Raw genomic sequence first — 21578 nt, 5'->3', positions numbered from 1 at the left:
GTGAGAGTCAGCCCGAGGGTCGGAGCTGCCCCGGGGGTCGGAACTGCTCCGGGGCTCAGAGCTCACCTCGAGTCTCGCCTGAGCTAATCCCACCTGCAGGGCCAGGGAAGCACACCGGCACCGAGCGGGGCTGCGGGACGGGGCAGCCGGGCTGCCAACCCGCCCGGGGACCGCAACTGCACCGCGGATCGGAACCGACCCGCGGTCCGGAGCTGCCGCAGGGCTCGGAACCACCCCTGGGCTCGGAACCACCCCTGGGCTCGGAACCACAGCGGGTTTCGGACCTGCCCCAGGGTGTCGGAACTGCCCGGGGTGTCAGAACTGCCCCGGGGCTCGGAGCCGACCAAGGATCGGAACCACCCCAGGGGCTGGAGCTGCCCCGGGGCTCGGAGCGGCCGCGGTGTCGCCCCCCGGAGGTGGGGCCCGGCCCGGCCCCGCGGTCGCCCCGCTCTCTCGGTGGCTGGCGGGGCCGGTCCGCCCCCGTCCCCGTCCCCATCCCCGTCCCATTGGCCGCGGCTCCGCGCGTCACCGCTTCCTCCCGCTTTTGTGCGCCGCCCCAGCCGGGCTCCGGCCGAGCGGTGCCGAGCCGAGCTGAGCCGTTCCGAGCCGCGCCAGCCGCTGCGAGCCGAGCTGGTGACACCGGCCCCCGGTGGCCGCGCGTGTCCCTCCGCGGGTGACCCCGGTAAGTCCGTCCTCAGCCCCCCTTTCCGCGGGTCCTCGCCTCCGAGAACAGTTTCGTTCTTTTAATTATTTTGCTGTCTGCAGTGGTGACCGAGAGTTTTGCAGCCGGGTCTGGCTTCCGTGGATTTTTCTTCCTTCCTTTTACTCTTGCAAGTGGGAGCTTGTCCCTGCGCTGTGTTCGGGAGCGTGGCGGTGGAAGCGGGGTCCCCAGGAGCGCTCCCCAGCGCGGGTTGCCGTGTCCGTGGGTGCAGAGCGGACCGAAGCACTGCCCTTCCCGGGGCTCCCCGCTCACCCCCGCCTTGTGCTGCTGCTCCCGGGTCGCTGTTTTCCCCAGGCTGCTGCCTGGGTGCCTGTCCCAGCTGACAGCGAGCGCCGGGATTAGACTCCAATACCCGTTTTGGGATGCGCTGGCGTCTGGAGCCAGCGGTTTCTGGATGTGGTCGTTTGGGTCCCGGCTCCCTGGAAAGCATCCAGGGAGGTGCGGGGGTTCTTGGACATCCCTCGCTCTCCTGCAGAGCTCTCCCTGCACCGTCTGTCCGGAGCGGTGAGGATGGGATGGGATGAGCTCGGGGAGGAAGGCTCCGCGGCGGGCACGGACCCGGAGCCCATCCCGGCGTGGTGCGAGAGCCGGGGAGCTGGGAAAGCTGGATTTCCACCTGGACGGAGCGAGCGGCTGCCGTGGGGAGCCGGGATGATGCTCGGGAGGGATCTGTGCTGCCGTGGGGCAGTGCCACCAGCCGGGATGATGCTCGGGAAGGATTTGTGCTGCCGGCACCGAACCTCTGCCCTCCGCGGCTGTGCAGAGGTGGGAGCCGTGGACCAGCTGGGCAGGTCGTGCTCGGTGGCCAAGCACAGCTCTTGCTGGCCCTGACACAGCCCGGAGAGAGGCATCTCCCTCGGCTGCTGCTTTTATCCTCCTCTTCAATTCGTGTCTTGTAATCCATTAGTTTTTGTGAGTGGACCTGCTCCTGGTTTGGGAAAGGTCTTGCATGTGTTGCTGGTGCATGAACCAAAAACATGGGGCTCACTTGAGATTTGGAGGCTTGGGATTTGTGCAGGGTTTGAGTGATCCCAGAGATTTCCAGGGTCAAGCTATTTCACTTCTTTGGTTGGGGGAATTTCCTTCAGTGACACCTCCTGGATTTATTTCCAGTCTGGTATGTGCAGTTTGACATAGCTCCGTGCAGGATTTGTGCATGGAGTGCAGCTCTTGGAAGCAGCTCCTCAGGTGTGCAAGAGATCACTTGCATTTGGGGATTTGTTCTGCCTGTGTCAGATGGTCCAATTTCCAGAACCCCTGACCTGACATTAATTATAAACAGGGATTCGAGGTTTCCCGGGACTCCTGCAGATCAGAGCAGACCTCCACAGCAGGGCACAGCCTTTGCCCTGGGAAGGTTTTGCAGCTTGTAAAAGCTCCTCTGTTGAGGCAGGACGTGAGGCTGGACGGGCTGCCAGCCTGGTGGGATGTGGATGTAAAAGACCTTTTGTACCTTTCCTCGTGCAAACGCATTTTGGTGCCGCAATTTTTTCCACGGCTCCTTAATCTCCACCAGAAACCCGCAGCCCTGCCATGTCAACGTGTGCTGATGGGCAATGCATCTATTTTTTTGGAGGCTGTCAGAGCCTGTGAGGGAAGTGTTCTCACACAGAGAGACGTGGTCTGGATTTTCACCCAGACGAAGCGACTCCGGCGCGAAAAGCCAGCGGCTGTGGCGGCCAGAGGAGCGGCTCCATCCCGTCCGGAACCTTCCCGCTGCTCCGCGATGCTTCGTGATTTTCTCCTGCAGCTTGGACTCGGTGCTCTGTGAATTTTCCCATTGGGAAGACGCCCGGTGAGGCTCCCACAGCGTGTCTGGCTCCCTGGCAGAGCCGTGGGATGGAGTGTGCTGCTGCAGCATGGAAAGCGATGTGCTTCCAGCCCCGCTCTCCAGATGGACGTGGGAACGAGCGCGAGGGCTGGCAGCAGCTTCTCTTCTGGTGGATCTGGCCCTGCTGTCGGAGACCTGCTGGTCGGGGCTAGAGGGAAGTGAGTCAGGGTTTGCTGTTAGAAGGGATATCTTTTATTAGACTGCTCGGGGAAGGCAGGCTGGCTTTGGAGTGCACGTAGAAGAAAAGAGGCAGTGATTGCTTGGAGTCTGCCTTGGCTCTCCAGACTGAGGGAATCATCTGAAAGAAAATGAGGAAAAAAAAGATTCAACTACAGTTTAACCTGTGCAGTTCATCTGGCCTGAGGAAGCACACTTCATCCCTCTGCAAACCTCTGGACTCCTTAGATCCTGAGATGCAGGACGGGGACATGCATCCCACATGCCAGCCCTTCACAGGAGGTGGCCGAGTTCTTTCCAGGCTGGCTCCTGCAGAGAGGAGCTGTGGGAGACAGGGATGGTGCTCACTGATGCCTGACGATAGCAGGAGGCTGCTGGGCTCTGTCCCTTGCACTCCCCTCTTTGCACAGAGCAGAGGCCAAGCACAGTGTGCACAGAAATGTGCAGAATGTCAGCTGTGCACTGGGGAGATGGGAAATGCAGTGTGGAGCCATAGGAAGTGGAATATGGATTTATTTAAACTTTTTTTATTTTTATCATTTCCCCAAACAAGGGGGGGGAAGCTATAGATGGCCCACTGATACTGAACCTGGCAGGTTCACCCTCAATCCCCAGGCTTTATTTATTTAGCTGTTTAACCTCCACAAGGGGAAATGGGTGACCAGATATTTTTGGTGAGTCCCTCCAAGGAGCAGGTCCCCTTTCCCACAGGCCAGGGCAGTTCAGCATTTCTTTCTGGTGCCTTTTTTGCCTTTCCTGAGTGCAGTGTGAGATGCAGAGGTGGTAAATGTCATCCCAGTTGTGGCTGAACCACGCTGTCTCCGCAGGCTGGCCCCATATCCCATGTGGCACGAGCCTTCATCTGATGTGGTCAGTGCTGTGGTGAGCATCAGACAGGCAAGATAAGGGGTTTTCTGTCTGTGCAGGTGAGCATGCAGGAGTGTGGATATGGGGGCATTTTTGTCTGTTTTCTGTCTGTCCCTGCAGTTCTGATCCGGTCTAGCCAAGTAATTTTCCTTTTGGTCACTAAAATGCTGCTGGTGCCCAAATCAAAAGGGTGGTCAGGCACTGGAAGAGGCTGCCCGGGGAAGTGGTGGAATCACCATCCCTGGAAGTGTTCAAAAACAGTGTAGATGTGGCACATGGTTTAGTGGTGGACTCGGCAGTGCTGAGTTAATGATTGGACTCAATGATGTCAGAGGTCTTTTCTGCCTTAACGATTCTGTGATCCAATCAGTGTGTCTCAGTTCATCTTTAATGACACAAGAAATTAAAAGCTAAGATCTCCTTTAAAAACCAATGCCAGGCCCTGGGGAGCTGTTCCCTGCAGCAGACCTGTTGCATGGACATGAGGAGCACAGGAAGAACACTAGAGGGGCTGCAGGCAGGGGGCACCTGGCTCCCTGCTTTGTTTTGGCAGTGGGAATTTGTTCCAGGATCTTCCCCTGGAGCCACAGGGCTTGGGGCCAGGCTGAGAGCAGGATGCTGGAAGAAGCAGCATCAGCCTGGCCCGTGATGGGGACCCTTGCAGCTCTACATCCCTGTCTCTGTGTCCAGTATGGGCACACAGCATTGCATGTCATCGCTGTGTCTGCTCTCAGGTGCCAGCTTCTGTTCCCAGGGCACTGGGAATGTCTGTGAAGGGAGCCCAGAGGGTTTGTCCTGAGCCTTTTAGAGGTCAAAAGTGAAAGATCTACCTGTGCCCTCTAGAAGAGGGGGTTCAGCTCCCAAAATGCATTCCCCAGGCACCTTTTTTTCTGCTCTGTAAGACTCTACCATAAATGTTAGTGGAGACAAAGTGGCTCAGAATTTAATGAGAATCTGTGGTTGGTTCTGCTCTCCTGAGCTAAACCCCAGGCTGGCCACCATTTTATGCAGAACTAATTGTCACTCCTGCAAGAGCCTCTGCGATTTTATCCTCTCCACTCTGGGAAATGACTCTGTGCAGGGCAGGGAGAACGAGCTGCACTGTAGGAGCAGTGAACCAGGGTGGAGCTGGGCCAGGCTTGGCTCAGAAGCTGCCTGGGACAAAGTCCGGCTGGCAGAGCGCGCCGTGCCCAGCGCCTCGGGACGGATCCTGGAAGGAGCTGGCCAAGATCCTGCGTGGGCTGCTGTGCAAACAGCACGTGTTCAGGCCAGGTCCTGGCGGTGGGAGGATGGGTCAAGCCTTCAGGTAGGGATTAAACACCAAATTGCTTGAAAAAAAATATCCCTGGGTGGGTGGATTAGAGGCGCTCTGCAACACTCCTGTGGCCAAGTGACAAAAAGTCATCTGATTGATAGCTGGGTGATTCAGGTGGAGAAAAAGACTTTGTACCGCTGCTTTGGGAAAGTAATTTGTGCGATAAGAAGTCTTTGTGATGGAGGTAAGAACGCCTTAAATCCATCAGTGCTCTGTGGCCCCTGCAATGCTTTGAGTGCTCCTGTTTTGGCAGGGTTATGTTTGCCTTGTCCACGTGCAAGTGTGTCGTGCACAGTGGCTTTCAGGTGCTCCCAAATCCCAAGGAAATATTGAAAACTTTGCAGGTGACTGTCCTTAGCACAGATATTGTGTGTAAGAGTGAAGCCTGTGTTGAACCTGTGCAGAGGGACAGAGGAAGATGCTGCTGCTTTGGCACACCTGATGAGGTCTGTCCTTGCTGAGGTTGTCCTTGTCCTGCAGTCCTGAAGGGTCAGGACTGGGTGATCACTGTAGGTCCCTTTCAATTGAACTGTTCCATTCTATGGATGTGCATGGAAGTCCCTTGTGGTGAGGATGGTGGATTACTCGAATTGCTTAGTACTTTTGTGCTGCAACCTCTTGTTTTGGGGCTTTTGTACTGAGCTGAAGTCAAATCATCACAGTTTAGTTGTGAACTGGAAATAGCGCAGTGCAATCCATGGTAAATAAGAGCCCAGAAGAATTTAGCAGATCCTGAATTCTTCACAGTGGGCTGTCTGCACCTTTTACTGTGCAAGGTGGCAACAGGGCTCTATGCCAAGCCATGAGGATTCTGCAGAAGGGTGGTGGACAGAGGGTGGTGGGCACATCTGGCTCTCACCAGCTCTTAATAACAGTGATATCTTGTCCAAATACAGATTTAAGGGTTGGGGCATCCCCTGCATGGGGCAGTGATTTGATAAGGAAGGGTTGTTTGGGGAAAAGGTGAGATTTGTTATCAGAGGTGGTGAAGTTAAGGCAGAACAGGTGAGAGTGCATGCAGAGAAACTCTCCCTCAAATACCCTCTTCCTTTCAGCCTCTCTCCTCTTCCTCTTTGTCACTACCTGGGGGAACTGTCCCTCTTTTGCAGGGTCAGTGCAGTCACTGCAGAGGGCAGCTGATAACACTGTTATCTGCACCTGGGTGATGCAGATGGGGGCTGATGATAGTGCTGCCTACAGAGGGCTGATAACCCTGGAATCACTGTGCTGTGGGGGTGTGTGAGCTGGGTCTGTGGGACACAGAGGTTCGGGAGCAGTGTGTAAGTGATGAATAATAACCAGTACCTCAAATCAGAGATTTGGGCTTCCTTTTGCTGAGTCTGATCTGTGCCTTGCTGTAGCGTGGGGCTTGTTTGATGAAGCATCCTTCAATTAACATACCAGGCTGGGCCAAGATCCTGAAGAGCTTTCCTTGCTGGTGGAAGGTGTTCATACTGCAGCCTCAATGCCTTCTGTTTGCCTTTCAGCACAAAACTGCAGCTTTGGTCCCTCTATGAGAATCCTTCTGTTGATTTCCTCTTGGAGAGTGGCTTTTGGGAAACCTCAGCACCTCGTGGTTAATAAACCACTGGTTTGCTGCTCCTTGGTCTTAGTCCCTCCGTGCTGGTGCTAACAGAACAGCAAGAGTCATTAGAGAAATATGCAAGATATTCCAGTTATTTCTCTTTGGATGGTGCTGGTAGCAAGTAAAAGAGATAAACAGAGCTGTGCTTAGCTTATTACATCATTGGTTTTACTGAAAGGGTCAAGGTCCGGCTCTGGATGTTGTTGCAGGATGCATTTGAGCTGCTCCTGAGCTGAGCTGTGCTGTGCCAGAGGGAAAATGTTTGGGAAAAGCATCATTTTAGTGCTCACCATGTGTTCCTTCTGAATGGTGGCCGTGGCTGAAGTGCCTTGGTGGAGTTCATGATGGGACGAGTCCTGTCAGGTTAATTTCTTGGCTTTGCACTGGAAAACTCTGCTCTTGGCTCCTGTTAAGCCCCAGGAGCTGCTCCTCCTCTGGCAGGGGCAGCCAAGGGAAGCCCTGCTGACATCTGGAGCAGCCTGGTGGGTGTTGGGGCTGGCAGGGACTGTCAGGGCTCCCTGGTGGGGAGCCACACACCAGAGTGGGGCTCTGTCCCTCTCCTGTCCTCAGCTTTCTGCTAGGATGGCTCCTGGTGGCTTTGCTGCCTGGATCTGCTTCTCTGGTGGCCTAGGCTGAGGTCTGCTCGCTCCTCTTGTGACGTGAAATTAAGGATTTGAGGAACTCTGCCCATTCTTGCCTATTTTTGTTTGGTTTGGGGGTGCTTACTGAGACTCTCCACAGTGCTCTTCCTGAGAATATGAAATGTTAAAGACATGCACAACACACCTGGCTGATGACACAAGAGAAAGAGAGAAACTGTTTGTTTAATCATTCCAATATTTCAGCAACTTCACCTCCAGCATTACAGGTGTGAATAAAATCTGGTGTGAGCCTGTAAGAGCTGAGGATGTGTTTTCACAGTTGGCTTTTGGACTTAGCACAAAAAGCGCTGAAGATTGTAACTGTCTTCATCTCTGGATGGGAATGAGCTAATTCTAGGCTTAGTCTGTGTCCAGGAAATCCTGTGCTGGAGAGCTTCCCTTTCAGGATCCCAGTGGGGCTGTCCCAGGGAGGTGGTGTGGTGCCCTGAGGCTTGATGAGATGGAGCAAGGCTTCCTGTACCTGGTTCAGCTTGGGAAGTTGATTCACTTTTCATGCAGGTGTTGCCAGGGAGGTGCAGGTTGGTGTCTCACCCCTGAGGGAGCTTCCCAGGCAGCAGTGGCTGTGTGGGTGCTGTGGGAGCCACCAGGAGCTGATGAAAGTGGGAAATGTTTGTGGAAGAACATGGGACGTGTTGAACAGGATCTCCCTTTGGTGCATGGGGATCTGACCCCCTCCCTGACCTGTACTGGGCTGGATTTCCAAAACCTTGCACAGGTGTGGTTGAAGGGCTCTGGGCTGCATCACAGGACATCACCACCTTCATGGCCATGTCCAGGAGTGTGTCCCTGCAGGAGTGCCTCCAGCCCAAAGAGGATTCTTGCTAATCCCTGCCTCCCTCTGCAGGGAAGCTCTGCCTGCCCCGAGCGTGGAGCACTGACACCACCCCAGCTCAGGACCCTGGGGGATGCTGGCTGCTGAAGGCTGTGCCAAATGCTTGCATGGGACACAACTTGTGGCATCTCCCATCAAACCTCCTGCAAGGTACCTTGCTCTGTTTTGGGGCTGCCTCTGACGTAACCTGCCAAGACAGGGGCTGCTCTTTGATTTGCTGCTGGAGGTCTGGTTGGGGATGGGTGACCAGTTGCTTACCTAGCATTACCAAAGCAACGAGTTGTTGCTTTCCATGACTCATGAAAATGCACTGTAGGCTCTCTTAAGAATGGCTGAGATCATTTTTTGGCTGGCTTTGGGCATCTGGTTTCCTTAGCAAATAGCAGTGGGGGTGGAGGGAGGGGGATTTCCAAACTCGTTTCTTTGTATGTGTGATCTGGTTTTTAGAGCTCGGCTCAGAAAGTACTTACTTCATTTTAAAAATGGGATAAAAAAAAAAGGACCTGTAACTTCCATGTCTGTTCAGTTTTTGTAGCATGTTTCATTTAGTCGTGGTTTGGTGTAAAAAGGGGAAAGGTGCTAATAATATTACAGGCTGTGGTTCTCCTCTTAAATAAGCAAGGATAGAAACACGATGAGTGGTATTTTCCTTTTAGAGCAAATCTTTTTGGGGAAGGAGAAGGAGGTACAAAGGAAATTCTACAAACAAAACTGTAATTTAATATTTTTTTTTCTTTTTTGACCGTGTTTGCTCAAATAGGGGACTTTGATGCAGCAGAGCAGAGTCTTAGCAAGAGGTGTTTTAGTTAATCTGATTATTTGGTTAATCTGATTATTATTTTAAAAATATTTTATGTTATTAATATTATTTTAAAATATTTTTATTCTTTTATATTTATATATTATTATTTTAAAATATTCATTTATTTATGTGTAGGCCCTGGGTTCACTTTCTGTTTTTTTCCTGCGTGGTTCAAAGGCAGCAGCACAGACATCCTTGAGAACCAAGTGCAGCAAGATAAGCATTAACCAGAAGAGAGTCAGAGCCCTGTGACAGCTTCAGAGGGCAGGAGGTCCCCAGGTGCTCTGACACCTCTGCAGCAGCCCCTGGGATAATCCTTCCCAAGGCCAGCCACCCTCTGCAGGCACCTGAGAGCAGACAGAGAGAAGGGAGGGGAAATCCTGGGCAGGCAGAAGGTAATGAATTGTTTGGACAGGGAGATTTGTGCTGCTGTGGGTTTGGTGTGCCCATCCTCTGCAGGGCTGGCAGGAGCCAGGGTCTGGTGTGAATTTGATAGCTGTGAAGCAGCCTCCGGTGCTGGGCATGGTCTGTGCAGGGTTGATGCTGCAGCCAGGGCAGGCAGAAGCGTGTCCTGGAGTGCTGAGGGATGGCTGGAGCTGCAGCTCCGTGCTGGGAGCAGCAGGAGCACAGCAGCTCGGTGGCCCTGGGCCAGGGCTGACGGGAGCAATGTGACTGAACAGGTTTGTGCTGCCTGCCCTGGGAGCTGGGCTGGGAGAGTGCAGAGTCCCAGAGCTTTGCCAGAGAGCTTCCCTTGCTCTGAGCCCGGCGAGCAGAGGAGCTGAGCTGCTGCTGTCCCTGTGAAAAGCTGACGAAAAGCAAAGCCTTGGAGCTCGAGGAATGGCACGGCTCAGCTCCAGGGAGGGTGATGGATGCCACCCCAGGGCTTGGCTCAGGGCTGCTGCCTGCCCAAGCACCCTGTGCCAGGAGCTGCTGTGAGCTCCTCAGCTGCTCAGCCCCTTCATCTTCTCCTCCACCTCTGCATTTCTCTGCATCTCTGCTAGTTAGTTTGGACAGAATGGGTAAAGACCACTGATGTAACCAGAAGTGTAGCCCTTACCCTATTTTTTCCATGGATATAATGTATTTAATACATGAATATAATGTATTTAATACATGAAATGTATTCAGTGCATGGCCTAGCACACCACAGATCTTCTAGGTCTTAATTGTTTTGTTCCATGCAAAAATAGGAAATAAACGTAAGCTGAGGTCTTTTCTTTGTGGTGCTTGTGAGTATTTGAACACGTGGCCAAAGTTTATTTTTCTGAACTGGTGGGCAGCTGCAGCCCAGGTGCTTCTAGTGCCATGGTGACACTGCCCCAGGCTCAGCAAGACCATGGGATGAGCTCTCTGGCATCCAACACAGGCTTTTTCAAAAGGTCAAGTGTTTATAGACTAATTTTTACCATCAGGTAAATTTCTGCTGGGCAAGATCCACCAGCAGCTGTGAATCTGGTGGTTTTGGTGAGCAGGGAATGCCAGCAGGTGAGCTGGCATAGCTGAATTCCGTGGCTTTACCCTGCTTGATGCTGGATAAAAGACGTGGGAGCAAAATTTGGAAAGACATTCTGCTGTATTATTATTTTATTTTAAAATTGCTGTGCCTTGATATTGTCCCCCAGTGCATAATGTTCTTTTGACTAGGAAAGCCAGTACCAGGGCACCCCAAACGGGCTGCTTCATTTCTAGGCAGGTGTTGCCCTGAAAGTTGTATTTTTTGATCTATAACATACAGATGGAGATGTTGAAGGAACCCACTCTCCCCAAAATTAAGTCATTCCCTGTCCAGTCTAAGGTTTCCAGTGTATAGTGTTGGTGAAAAGGAATTCTGGATCACATTCTTTCCTCCAAAAAATACAGATTTATTTATTTTAAAGTAGATGTTTCTATTCTTTCTTGTTTGAGCGTTTCAGACATGACTTACACTTCTTCAACTTTTGACATCTGCAAATACTTCTTTTTAACAAAAAAAAAGGGGGAAGTGTGGATTCTGATGTAATCATGTGACTCCAGGAACAACGTTCTTATGAAAAACACAGAATCCTGTGAGAATTTGCAATGCTCAGGGTTATCCCATTGTTCAGCAGAAAATGAAGCAGAACCTTCTACTCCCAGCTGCCCCATCCCTTGGTGTCCATCTTGTTGCAAGAGATATTTAGGCTGTGTGGCTTTTGGTGAGTATTTTGGGTGGTTTTATTTGTGTGTTTTTTGTTTGGTTGGTTGATTTTGTGTTTTTTGGGTTTTTTTAAATGGTGTGGGGTCTTTTTTATGGTTTATCTGGTGAAATATTTTTCTCCTTGCATGGTGAAATTTGCAGCTCTGTGGCCTTGAGGCTCTCAGGTGCTCTCTGGGTTATGTGTGAGGATGGTCTCTTGTGGAAGCTTTGCTCTCTTCAGGCATTTTAAAACCAAGAGAGAGCCTTGCTGCTGTTGTGGCATGAATCAGTGCCAGTGGAAATTGCCATGTCAACATAACCACCTAAGCTGCATTGGAGCCTCTTCTCCCCAAACCCTGGGGTTCCTTGCATTTCCCTTTCTGGGGTGGTTGGGTTTTTTGAGCTTTTTTTCTGACAGTCTCTCACAGGAGGCTTGACCTGGATGTTTGGTGTCTGTGCTCTTGCCAACCTGCCTTTTGCAAAAGTAAATGAAGTGCCTTTCCGTCTTGGACAGCAGCAGGCTTGAGAGCCCAGAGAAGTATTCTGAGAGTACAAAAATGAGGATCCTGTGCTGCCTCCTTCAGCTCTCCAGAGCTCCCTTCCCACCAGAGCTGTTCTGGGATTCTGTGAACATCTAGAAAACAAAACATCTCCAGAGGGCAACTCTCCCAGCACAGGCAGGCGAGCAGAGCCAGTGTGTTCCTCTGCAATGTGGGAGATATTTGTCCTGTGACTAAGCAGAAAAGTTAAGAGATGGAAAAGGTCCTGTTAGATCATCTCATCCGCCTCCCTGCTGGCTGTTCTCCCTGGTGTATATTTATTAATAGGCTGCTGGGCAGAGAGGAGGGGTTTGCTCAGGGCACTGAGGAGCAGCAGCCTGTGCAGGTGAGGGACTCTGCATGTGACACAACCTGCAAATTGCAATTGTTGCTTGCAGCAATTGGATTTTGTAGTAAAAGGGCCAAAAGCTCTCGACTTGACATTCTTGGCGTGTTTGGAGCCTTCCCCTTAACTTGCTGTCAGTTTGTGCAGGCATGAGCTTGTCTTTTTATAGCATTCTAGGAATAAGCTAATTTTACTTGATATTTATGATGGAGTAGGTGGCTTGAAAACTAATAATAATAGGGGGGGAAAAAATAGAAGCCTTTTGGAAAGGAGAGGTCAGCCAGCTGGCCCTCTGCACAGCTGGCCTGGGCTCTGCTGGCCGTGATCTACAGCAGTGGTGTGCAAGGGCTCCCAGAGGAGATGTCAGAGAGGTGCAGGTGGAAATGCTATTGCCATGACAAACAGAGCAGTGCTGGAGTGTCAGGCCAGAGCTTGGGGACCATCAGCACTGCTTGGTTTATCACTGCTTAGTAACCACAGCACGGTGAACGTGGGTTGGTTTTTATTCCTCATTCCCCAACTGCAGCTCGGGTTGGAATCACTGAGTATTGAGAGCAAAGGCAGAAATTCTGATCAGGAAAGAACTGGAGCATGTGCTCTTGTAGGGAATGGGAGCAGGAATTTCCTATCCAGGCATATGCTGAACTGCCTTCTCCTACTGAGGCTGTTGGTTTTTGCACTTAGGATCACTCTGCTGGCTCTAGAGGTGTCTCCTGGTCAACACCAGTGTGAGATCAATATTTAGGGTTAAGTGTGAGATCAATATTTAGGGTTAAGGATCAATATTTAGGGTTAAGGATGAGAACTGTTCTGTGGTGCAGGTGAGCAGCCAACCTTCCTCTGCACCTGTGACATATTTTGCTGGTGGTGGCACTTGGTTGGGCGCCAGGGGCTGTTCTGATCATCCATTTCCTGACACCACAGTACATTCTGTGTGGTTTTTGGAAGTGTTTTGGGACATCTCTTGGCTGAGCAGTTGCTCATTTGCACGGGGAGAAGCTCTCCCAGATCCATGGAGGGTGTTTCATGGTACAGGCAGTGTCCCTGGCACCACTGGTCTTTCTCTTGGCTTGTCCTGTGGAAGTGACAGTATCACAGATGACGTTTTCCAGGAAAACTTCCAACACTTGTAAAGAGCTCTGACATGGGCTTTGCCTCCCTTCCCTCCACCAGACATCTCCTAGGGAGGGGGGAGCTGGAGCAGGGCACAGTGCACACAGGGAACAAATCTGCCTTATTATTATTTGATTTAGAGAAAACTTGGCCTAAAGATGTAAAAAGGAATTGCAAGCCCTGTCTGGACACCACCTCTCCCCATCAGTTAGCAGCATTAAACTCTCAGCAGGGAGGATTAATTAGAAAACTGAAATCTTTCTATCATGACAGCCTTCTGGTTTGCATTGAAATGCAGCTGGAGGACTGGAAAGGCTTCTGTATTTTGTTTTGATACACAGGCATATGTTTCTTTCCATCCTGGAAATTAATTCTGTCTGTCTGTAACGGAGCCGTGGGAATCAATATTGAGCTGAGCTGTATTTCTCCAGAGCTTTCTTCTAAAAGTAGTTGACTGCTTCCCCACTGTGCCTAATAAGTGACCTGATTTTGGAGCAGCTGAGCAGCTGGTCTGCCAGTTCAGAGGTGTTCTACAGCTGCCTTGATGGGTCGTGGTCTCTCAAGGGTGATGGGCTTCTCTTTTCTCAAAGTCTCCAGGTCAGACTTTCTCTGAGCTGGACAAAATGCCCACGGTGACTTTCCATTGCTCCACACCAGGCTGGACATGGTAGCAGAGGAAATTACTCATCCCACTGCCTCCCCTGCAGTCTGCTCTTGGCTTTGGTGAGCTGTCATGCTCTCGGTCTCAAGTTCTGCAATGCCCTGAGCTGGGTTTAGAGGCAAGATCCCCCTTTTCCTCAGTGTCATCATCCTTCCTTCCCTTCACTGGGCTTGGGGAACAAAGCAGAGTGAGAGCAGCACCGGGGGAGTGCTGGGTGATGGCACAGCTTGGGCAACTCTTCTGGAGAAGAAGCTGCCATGTGTGCACTGCAGCAAGCAACAGGCTGTGCTCAGGCTCTGCAGAACCACAGCTTTGGGAAAATTGGGTGGGGAAGGGCTGGCAGGAGAGGCAGGGCAGACCTGGGAGGCCCTGAGAGCTCTGTGTGTGTGCTCTGCAGGCTGTAAGGTTCTGTGAGCACGTGGCTGTGTGCTCACAGTCTGGTTCCTGCTCTGTTCATGGCTCATTTTTTACTGTGAAGGCAAGTGCACTTGAGTTCATGTGGTACTGCAAGTCCAGAGGACAAGAACAAAGCCTCCATGGAAGCTGCCCCACACACTTGTTTCGTGACCCCATCAGCACCCCACTGATGGCAGGCATGAGCCAGCAGCTCCTGGAGGCAGCACAGTCCTGGGGCTGTGCAGAAACCTGGTCCTTCTGCCCAAAACCACAGCTGGATTTGAATCTTTGCTTGCCACTAAACCCTCACTGAGCTCTGCCTTCTCCCACTGGAGAAATCTCAATCCAGAGAAGTGCATGAGCAAGGAGAGGACCTGCCAAAATTTGTGGTGGCTGCTGGGGTCCTGATCTCCCCATGGGCTGTGGAGGTTGTGCTTGTAGCCCACAGAGAAGGAGCAAATCAGCCAGGTGGCTGCTGAGCGAGCAGAGAGTGGTCAATTAGTCCTGAGCCCTGGGCTTTGCAGTCGATCAGAAAGTCTGGCTGGGATCAATAAAAGCCAGGTAGGCTGCGGGGGAGAGGCTGAAGCTTGTTAAGGAGGAAGCTGTGCAGGGGGATGGCTGCCAGGGACTATTGATCGGGCAGGCTGGGGGGAAATGCTGCATTACAGGGGCTGGGGGGATGCTCCTGCATGGACAGGTGTGGTGTGTTATCCTCTGTGCTGCAAGGGAGAGAAAGTGGGCCAGGGATGAGGTGGGGCGAGGGTGGGAGTTGGCACAGTGGCTTCAAAGCCCTGGTCCTGCCACCATGCTGTGCCAAGGCCACGGGATGGATCTTCTGTCACATTCTCTGAAAAATCCCTTTTCCCAGGATTTTTCTCCTGGGAAGCTGAGGAGCCTCAGAGAAAAAGGAAAACAGTTCTTATCTCAGTTGCTTCTCCTGTGTTGTGCTCATGTGGAATGTGTTTGGAGATTGTTTACCCACAGGTGATTGTTTCATTGGATTCTGGTGTGAGTTGTTTTCACTCTTTGGCCAATCAGGGCCAAGCTGTGTCAGGACTCTGGAGAGAGTCACGAGTTTTCATTATTGTCTTTTTACCTTTCTGTAAGTATCCTTTCGTATTCTTTTAGTATAATTTAGTATAGTATTCTTTAATATGATATAATAAAATAATAAATTAGCCTTCTGAGAACATGGAGTGAGATTCATCCTTCCTTCCTGCCATGCCCTGCAAATACAATAATCCCCCTCCTTCCCAGTCCAGAGCTTGGTCGCTTAGTGTTAAAATCCCTGTTGGATCAGCCATGAGGTTGGTTATGCATTTGATACCTGTTGGAACTTAGGGCATAGGGAATATGCCTCTGTTTTGATAAGTCTTGATTTTTTAAAAAACCTTGCTTTTAACTTTCTTTTATGGAGAGGGCTTTTAAGGCTTTGAGATGAATTGGAATTTATGAGTGTGTAAAATAGATAATAGTATAGTTTATTACAGGGTGAAAAATCTGGAGTTTTGGGTTTTTAGTATGGAAGTGGATAGAAGACAAAATGGAAGATTTTGGGCAATGTTTTTTTTTTATTTACTGTATTTTCTGTTGTGTTAGTGGTATAGAATGATTAGCTGGGGAGAGCTGCAATGTAGATATTGCACGATAGACAAATAATTAGTTATTAGTAGAAAAGTAGAAGTAAAGTACATTTTAAAAGTTAATTGGACAAAACAACTTTAAAAAAACCTTGAAACTGTACACCAAGTGGCTTTTTTACTGTCTTCTCCTTGTGTGCTGAGTCTGGTGTAGACAGCCTGCAGACCTTCTGATAAAATAAAAAATAAACAGCAACCTAAAGACCAAAAAAGTCCTGTTCATCTCTCAATCCTAGCACAAAACTGTTTATTTGGGGTCTCCTGTGCAAGGGGCCCCAAGGAGTCTCACACAGATATTCTGAGATGTTGAAGCTGCAGAGGCAGGGCTGGTTTCTGCCTGCCATTATCCTCATGGAGAGCTGGGCATCCCTGGAAAGATTCCAGCTCTCAGCCCAGGTTCCCCATGGCACAACGTTGGCTTTGCAGCTCTCTGCTGTCAAGCTCCATTCATGGGGACTCTTTGTTTCTGATACCAGGTGATTTTCTCCCAATTGCTTTTCCCAGGAAAGTTTTTTTTCTGACACAAACACTTTTCTGATGGCTTATTTCACCTGAAAGCTTTACTGTCTATTCCTCCTTTTTGGTTTCTGTTCATTCTCCCTCCTGTTCTTCCCAGTCACGTGGAAGAAAGAGGCCTGAAGCTTCACTTTTCCACATACACGGTTTTGCTTTAATTTCCCTCCCACAAAATCTTTGGTCATTTGAGAAGAAAGACAAAAATAAAGCAATGAAAACCTGCAGGAGGAAGGAATGATAACATTCTTCTGCATTGGTTTTTATATTATATATTGGTTTTTATATTATTATCAATTTTATATTATATTATTTCATATTTTGTAATTTATATGTATATAAATACCTTCCCTTTGCTGTGTTCACTTAGAGGGGAATGTTCATTGCCATCAGAGGGTTTCTGTAGGTGTAACTGGCACCAGGGTTTCCCTCTGATTCATAAGTGCACAGAGAATTATCTGAGGATAGAATTTTGCCCTGTGGAAGGGAAAATGATGCAGGACAGTGCTCTCCCCTAGCTGCAGATCTTCATCCTCACAGGCAGGGCTGTGTGTGTAAATAATCCCGGCTCAGCTTCATCTGGAGAAGTGAGGATCCTTTAGGCTTGCTCACTTCAGTGCCCAATTTGAAAACTTGGATTTAGGCACAGTGGGACTGAGGGGGGCTTTGGGGTGTAATCAGGGTGTCTGCAAATTGGTTCATCTCCACAAGATGCTGGGGGTGGTGCTTTCTCTGTAAAAAATGTGAGTTCAGTAGAGACAATTCTGTGCTGTGCAGACCCTGATAAAAATAAAAACCCAAAGAGGTGGGGAACATGTGGGCACTCAGTTTACTTGACCTGTCTGTTACATGTAAAATAGATTAACTCTGACCTGATGGGGCTGTGGTGTCTGACCTGTGCTGATAGAAGAGTCCTGTCTGATTTGCTTCTTTGTTTTATTGTTCCAGAGGTTTGAGATCTGTATGGAAAATCAAAGCTGTTTAATATGCCATTTTATATTACTGATTAGTGCACTGGCTTTAGTAAAAGGAATATTCCTGCAAAGCAAGAAAAGGGACTGAAAAAAAAATACCAGTACCTCAAGGGGCTACAAGAGAGCTAAGAGGGACTTCTTACATGGACATGGAGTAATAGGACAAGGGGGAATGGTCTTAAACTGAAGGAGGAGAGATTAAATTGGGTCTTAGGAGAAATTCTTCCCTGTGAGGATGCTGAGACCTGGCACAGGGTGCCCAGAGCAGCTGTGGCTGCCCCTGGATCCCTGGAAGTGTCCAAGGCCAGGCTGGGCAGGGCTTGGAGCAACCTGGGATAGTGGAAAGTGTCCCTGCCCATGGCAGGGATGGAACTAGAAGATCTTGAAGATCCTTTCCTACCCAAGCCTCTCTATGATAAAGCACTGGAGTGTGTTCTCTGGAACATTTCGTTTACAAAAAGTAATTTCTGAGAAGAGGATTTGTTTTAAGATCTCGGTGGCTTTTTTAAAGGGCTGTCATGGATGTTGACAGCAGGACTCAGGCAGGTTCTAAACCTCTTATTCTCAGTACACGTCGTGCTAGGAGGAACAGGATGGCTCAGGAGATTTTCCTGCAGAAGCAGCTGCCCTGGCTGGGTCACTGGCTGAAGGAATCCTCCACTGAGCACGATGGCTCTTGAACACAGATCTCTCCTCCCAGCAGCAGGTGCTGTGAGAGAGATTCTTAAGCAGTTTTGGGGTGTCATGGCCAAAAACTGGGGAGAAGAAGCCTCAGCTGATGGGTGCTGATACAGAATTCCTTGTTGGGTTTCATGGGCTGTAGTTCCCAGGGCAGGGGCTGGCTCCTTCCATGAGCTCTGCTGGTCTGTGCTTGTCACCTCCAGCTCAGCAGCCTGGATAAAACCTCAGGGGAGGTTTGATTCTCCTCTTCTTGGCTCATGAACTTTGTCACTTGAGCTCTCTGGGGAGGTACACCTGCAAACCTGGTTGCACACGTCTGCAGAAAGTCCATCCCAGCTGTGTGCTCATAACCATGGGATCAGAGAATCATTTAGGCTGGAAAAGAACTTTTAACATCACAGAGTCAAACCATTAACCCAGAACTGCCAAGTCCATGACTAAACCATGTCCCTAAGTGTTATATCTACAGAGATGCACAGTCTTAAATTGCTATTTTTTCACTTCCCTTGCATGGTATATCCTTTGGATAACCTGGGTGGAAAATGCCACAAGGGCAGGGTCTTATGTGTCTGAACTGGCACCAAAAATTTAGCTGTTTTGTGTATCCCAGAATATGGATCCAAGTTCCAGGGCAGTTTTAGTACAGCAGGTTGAAGGTTCTGTAGTGTCTGGAGAAAACTGTAAGGATGAGGTTGGGATGACCAGAGAAAACCTGTAATATTCCAACCCCTCTGCCTTTGAATCCCTCTTTGCCAAGCCTGCAGGCTGCCTGAGCTATCAGCACACATCCATTTGTGTTCTCACCATTAAAACAATCTCATTTGCTTTGCTGTTGTTTTTTACACTACCCCAGCGCTGGCCTCTGAAGCTTTTTGAAAATAACATTTACAATAATATTTTTAACAGTTCCGTAGTATACAAAACTCCAGTGCTCTGGCAGCACTCCCGGAAACTTGCTGAAAGTTAATGTGGTCAACTCTTAAAAAGGAGAGATTTTTTCCGCTTGACTCTTGCTTGTTAAACTCTCTGAGCCCAACATGTTCCCTGCTGCTTGAAAAAACAAGGAAAGTCCCAATTTTAGCAATGCTACTTTGAGTAGCTTTCCAGCCGAGCCCTATTTCAGGGGCAACTGTGGCTTATTATTTTTATTATATTTTTTTTTACAGTGGTGTGTCCCTACACTTCCAAACCCAAGTGCTAAGTGGTGCTCAGGCAGGAATGAGTAGGTGCTGCTTTCCCTGGAAGAGTGAGGGTGATAAACTGCAGAGGGAGATGCTGTTTGCTCTATTTGCTTGTGCTGCAGTAGTGGCAAGACATGCTGACATGAAGTCTGTGTTTTATGGGGGATGCTGAGCCTCTGCAGGGTAAGAACAACCCTTTTTGGGGTGGGTGATACTGTAAATGCCATTTATCAATAGCAGCCTGCAGGTGACTCCAGCTCTCAGTGCTGGGCTGCACTCTTCCTGCTTTCCTAGCCTACATAATTCCTCACAGTAAATCTCCTGGTGCCTTTGCTTTGTCTTCCCTTACATCCAGGAGAAAATCACACCTCTCCATCCTCTCCTCCCCTGCTTTGCTTTCTGTAATTTAGATCCACAAAGGCAGGAGTCATGGATGCACAGGAATGTCATGGCTGAACTGTTGTCTCCCTTGAGCTCAGTCTTGCTTAATCCCTTCCCAGCCAGGAGTATGGGATGAAAAAAAGAAAAGCAGGGATTAATTTTCAAAGTGGATTAATAACCTTGCATACATCTCTCATGTAGATACTCATACCTTGCACTCATGGAGCTGTAAAGAAGTTTGAGCCACTCTGTCTGCCAAGTTCAGCTCAGGCAAATCAAAACTGATAAACAATCAATTATTTTTATATTATTATGGTGATAACAATTCAATTATTGCTATACCGTTATTATAATAGTAATTCAATTATTGTAATATAATTATTGCTTTCCCCTGGATCAGAGCATCTGTACTGGGCTTTCCTGCAGGTGAAGTAACATCCAGCAGTTCCCTGAGCAGACTGGAGTGGACAGAGTCTCTTGCATGCGCAACACAAGCCTGGAATACATTGCCCTGGGAGCCAACACCTTGCTGAGCTCTCTCACTGCTTGGCAGGTGCTTCCCAGGGGATTTGAGTAGATTTATAGAGTTCTGTGGGCTCTGGGAGGGGTGCAGTGGCCAGTGGGAGCCCAGTTTCAGGTGCTCACTAGTTTTGTGTCCCAAACTGCCAGCACTGATCAGGGAGCTCATCTCCCTGGAGAAGCTGCTTGGAACAGCAGCTCTAGGAAAAGGATTTTCCCTTTTTTTGCCCTCTTATTTGTTCCCCCTCCCTGTTTTTTAAGGGACGTAATAATAGGACAGAATTTGTACTAGAAACAGGAATTTGTCCTTCTGGAACAGGAAGCTGCTGGTATGTATTTTTGGGAAGCCACGGAAATCACCCGTGTTTGCAGGCCAGTTTGAAGGCTGGCTGTCCTCAGCACTGAGGACATTTAGCATTTTCTGCTAAAACAGAAAACCCTTCTTTCTCTTGTGTATCTGGGGAGGTTTCCTGCCCTGTGTGCTGGGCTGGTTTGCTCACCAGGGTGGGCAGTGGGGTCTCAGGGGCTGGCTGGGGCAGAGGTGATGGAGAGCAGCACAGGGGAGGGCTCTGCTGATGGAAAGGTCACCTGTTTTTTCCAGGGCTCGTTTGCACAGTTCCTGTGGATGCTTGTTTTTGTGACTAGATATGGTTTGGAAAGGTCTGGAATGTCTCCAGGAAGACATTAGAAAAATCTATTGCTCTGATAGGAGAGTTAGCCTGGGCTGTCCCAGGAATTTACAGTTGATCCAGGCTATCTGCCTGTGGCCCTCAGTGCAAATTATGCACACAGCTTAATTCCTGGAAGTGTCACAGCAGTTTTGAAAGCAAAAGTGAAGGTTTGGGCTGTTTCCTGCTCTTGTTATAATCAGATAGAATTTTCACTCTGCTGTCTTGCTGGTTTTCTGCTCCCTGTTGATTCAGTGTTGCACAGATTGACCAGTTCTTTCTCAAGGTAGGATTTTTCACCATTCAAGCTGTTTGGTTACTTCCTTGCCTCCTCCTTGGTGTTGGAAATGGACAGAGCAGAGCTCCTGGTGGCCCTGGGTTGATGGTGCTGTCCTGGGAGGAAGCTGCAGGAGAGGGAGCAACTCAGGGGCACTTGGATGTCTCTGCCTCTGCTGCTCTCTTATCACCTTCCCTTCCTGCTCGTCTCTCTCAAAATAGGTTGGATAAATATCCCTGTGCTCGCCAGCACCGAGCCACCAGAGCTGCAGAAAATAATTTTAATCCATGCTTGGGACCATTCCTGCTCCTCTTCAGATTTGTGGTCGTGTTTGAATTGATTTGACCAAGTCAGGAGCTTCTCAAAGTGCCTTTTGCTTCCATTTCTGACCAGTGCCCCATATTTAACACTCCAGGATCCCTGTCAGTGTCCTGGAGCACGTGGCTCTCGTTGACTTCAGGGCAACCTGCAGTGGCTGCAGGGCAGGAATGTCTCACTCCCTGTGCAAGTCTGATCGAGTTCTTGAGGTGTTTCTCCCTTTTCTTGTGCTGTCACACAGGTTTATGACCAAGAAATCTGAGGGCTTATCAGGCAGCTAAAGTGGAATTTGATGTTGTCTTCTATCACAGTGTCCTTTAAAAGGTGCCCATCTTTAGGTGGATTTTGCCTTTGTTCAGTCTAAAATGAGGCTTTTCATTAGTGAGCAGGACAGCTCAGGCCTGCTTTAGTTTCTTGGTGGCTA

At 49.6% G+C, this 21578-nt stretch overlaps 1 protein-coding gene across 5 annotated transcripts in view; it reads left to right on the top strand.

The window, feature by feature from the left end:
- The first annotated feature begins 559 nt into the window (after nucleotides 1–559).
- The window catches only part of LOC135302560 (mitogen-activated protein kinase kinase kinase 3-like), a 76739-nt gene continuing 55720 nt past the window's right edge, over nucleotides 560–21578 (top strand). For 2 of the 5 annotated variants that reach the window (XM_064423421.1, XM_064423175.1), the window contains exon 1: nucleotides 560–682. The gene's annotated coding sequence lies outside the window, so the exon portion shown is untranslated. Of the gene's footprint in view, nucleotides 683–4807; nucleotides 4903–8002; nucleotides 8141–21578 lie in introns of those variants that run through there. The other 3 variants (XM_064423260.1, XM_064423556.1, XM_064423341.1) reach the window with 3 other exon arrangements.

Source organism: Passer domesticus, chromosome 1 (genome assembly GCF_036417665.1).
Source record: "Passer domesticus isolate bPasDom1 chromosome 1, bPasDom1.hap1, whole genome shotgun sequence".
NCBI lineage: Eukaryota > Metazoa > Chordata > Aves > Passeriformes > Passeridae > Passer > Passer domesticus.
The sequence above is the reverse complement of the archived record's forward strand: the minus strand, read 5'-3'. Positions and strand labels throughout refer to the sequence as shown.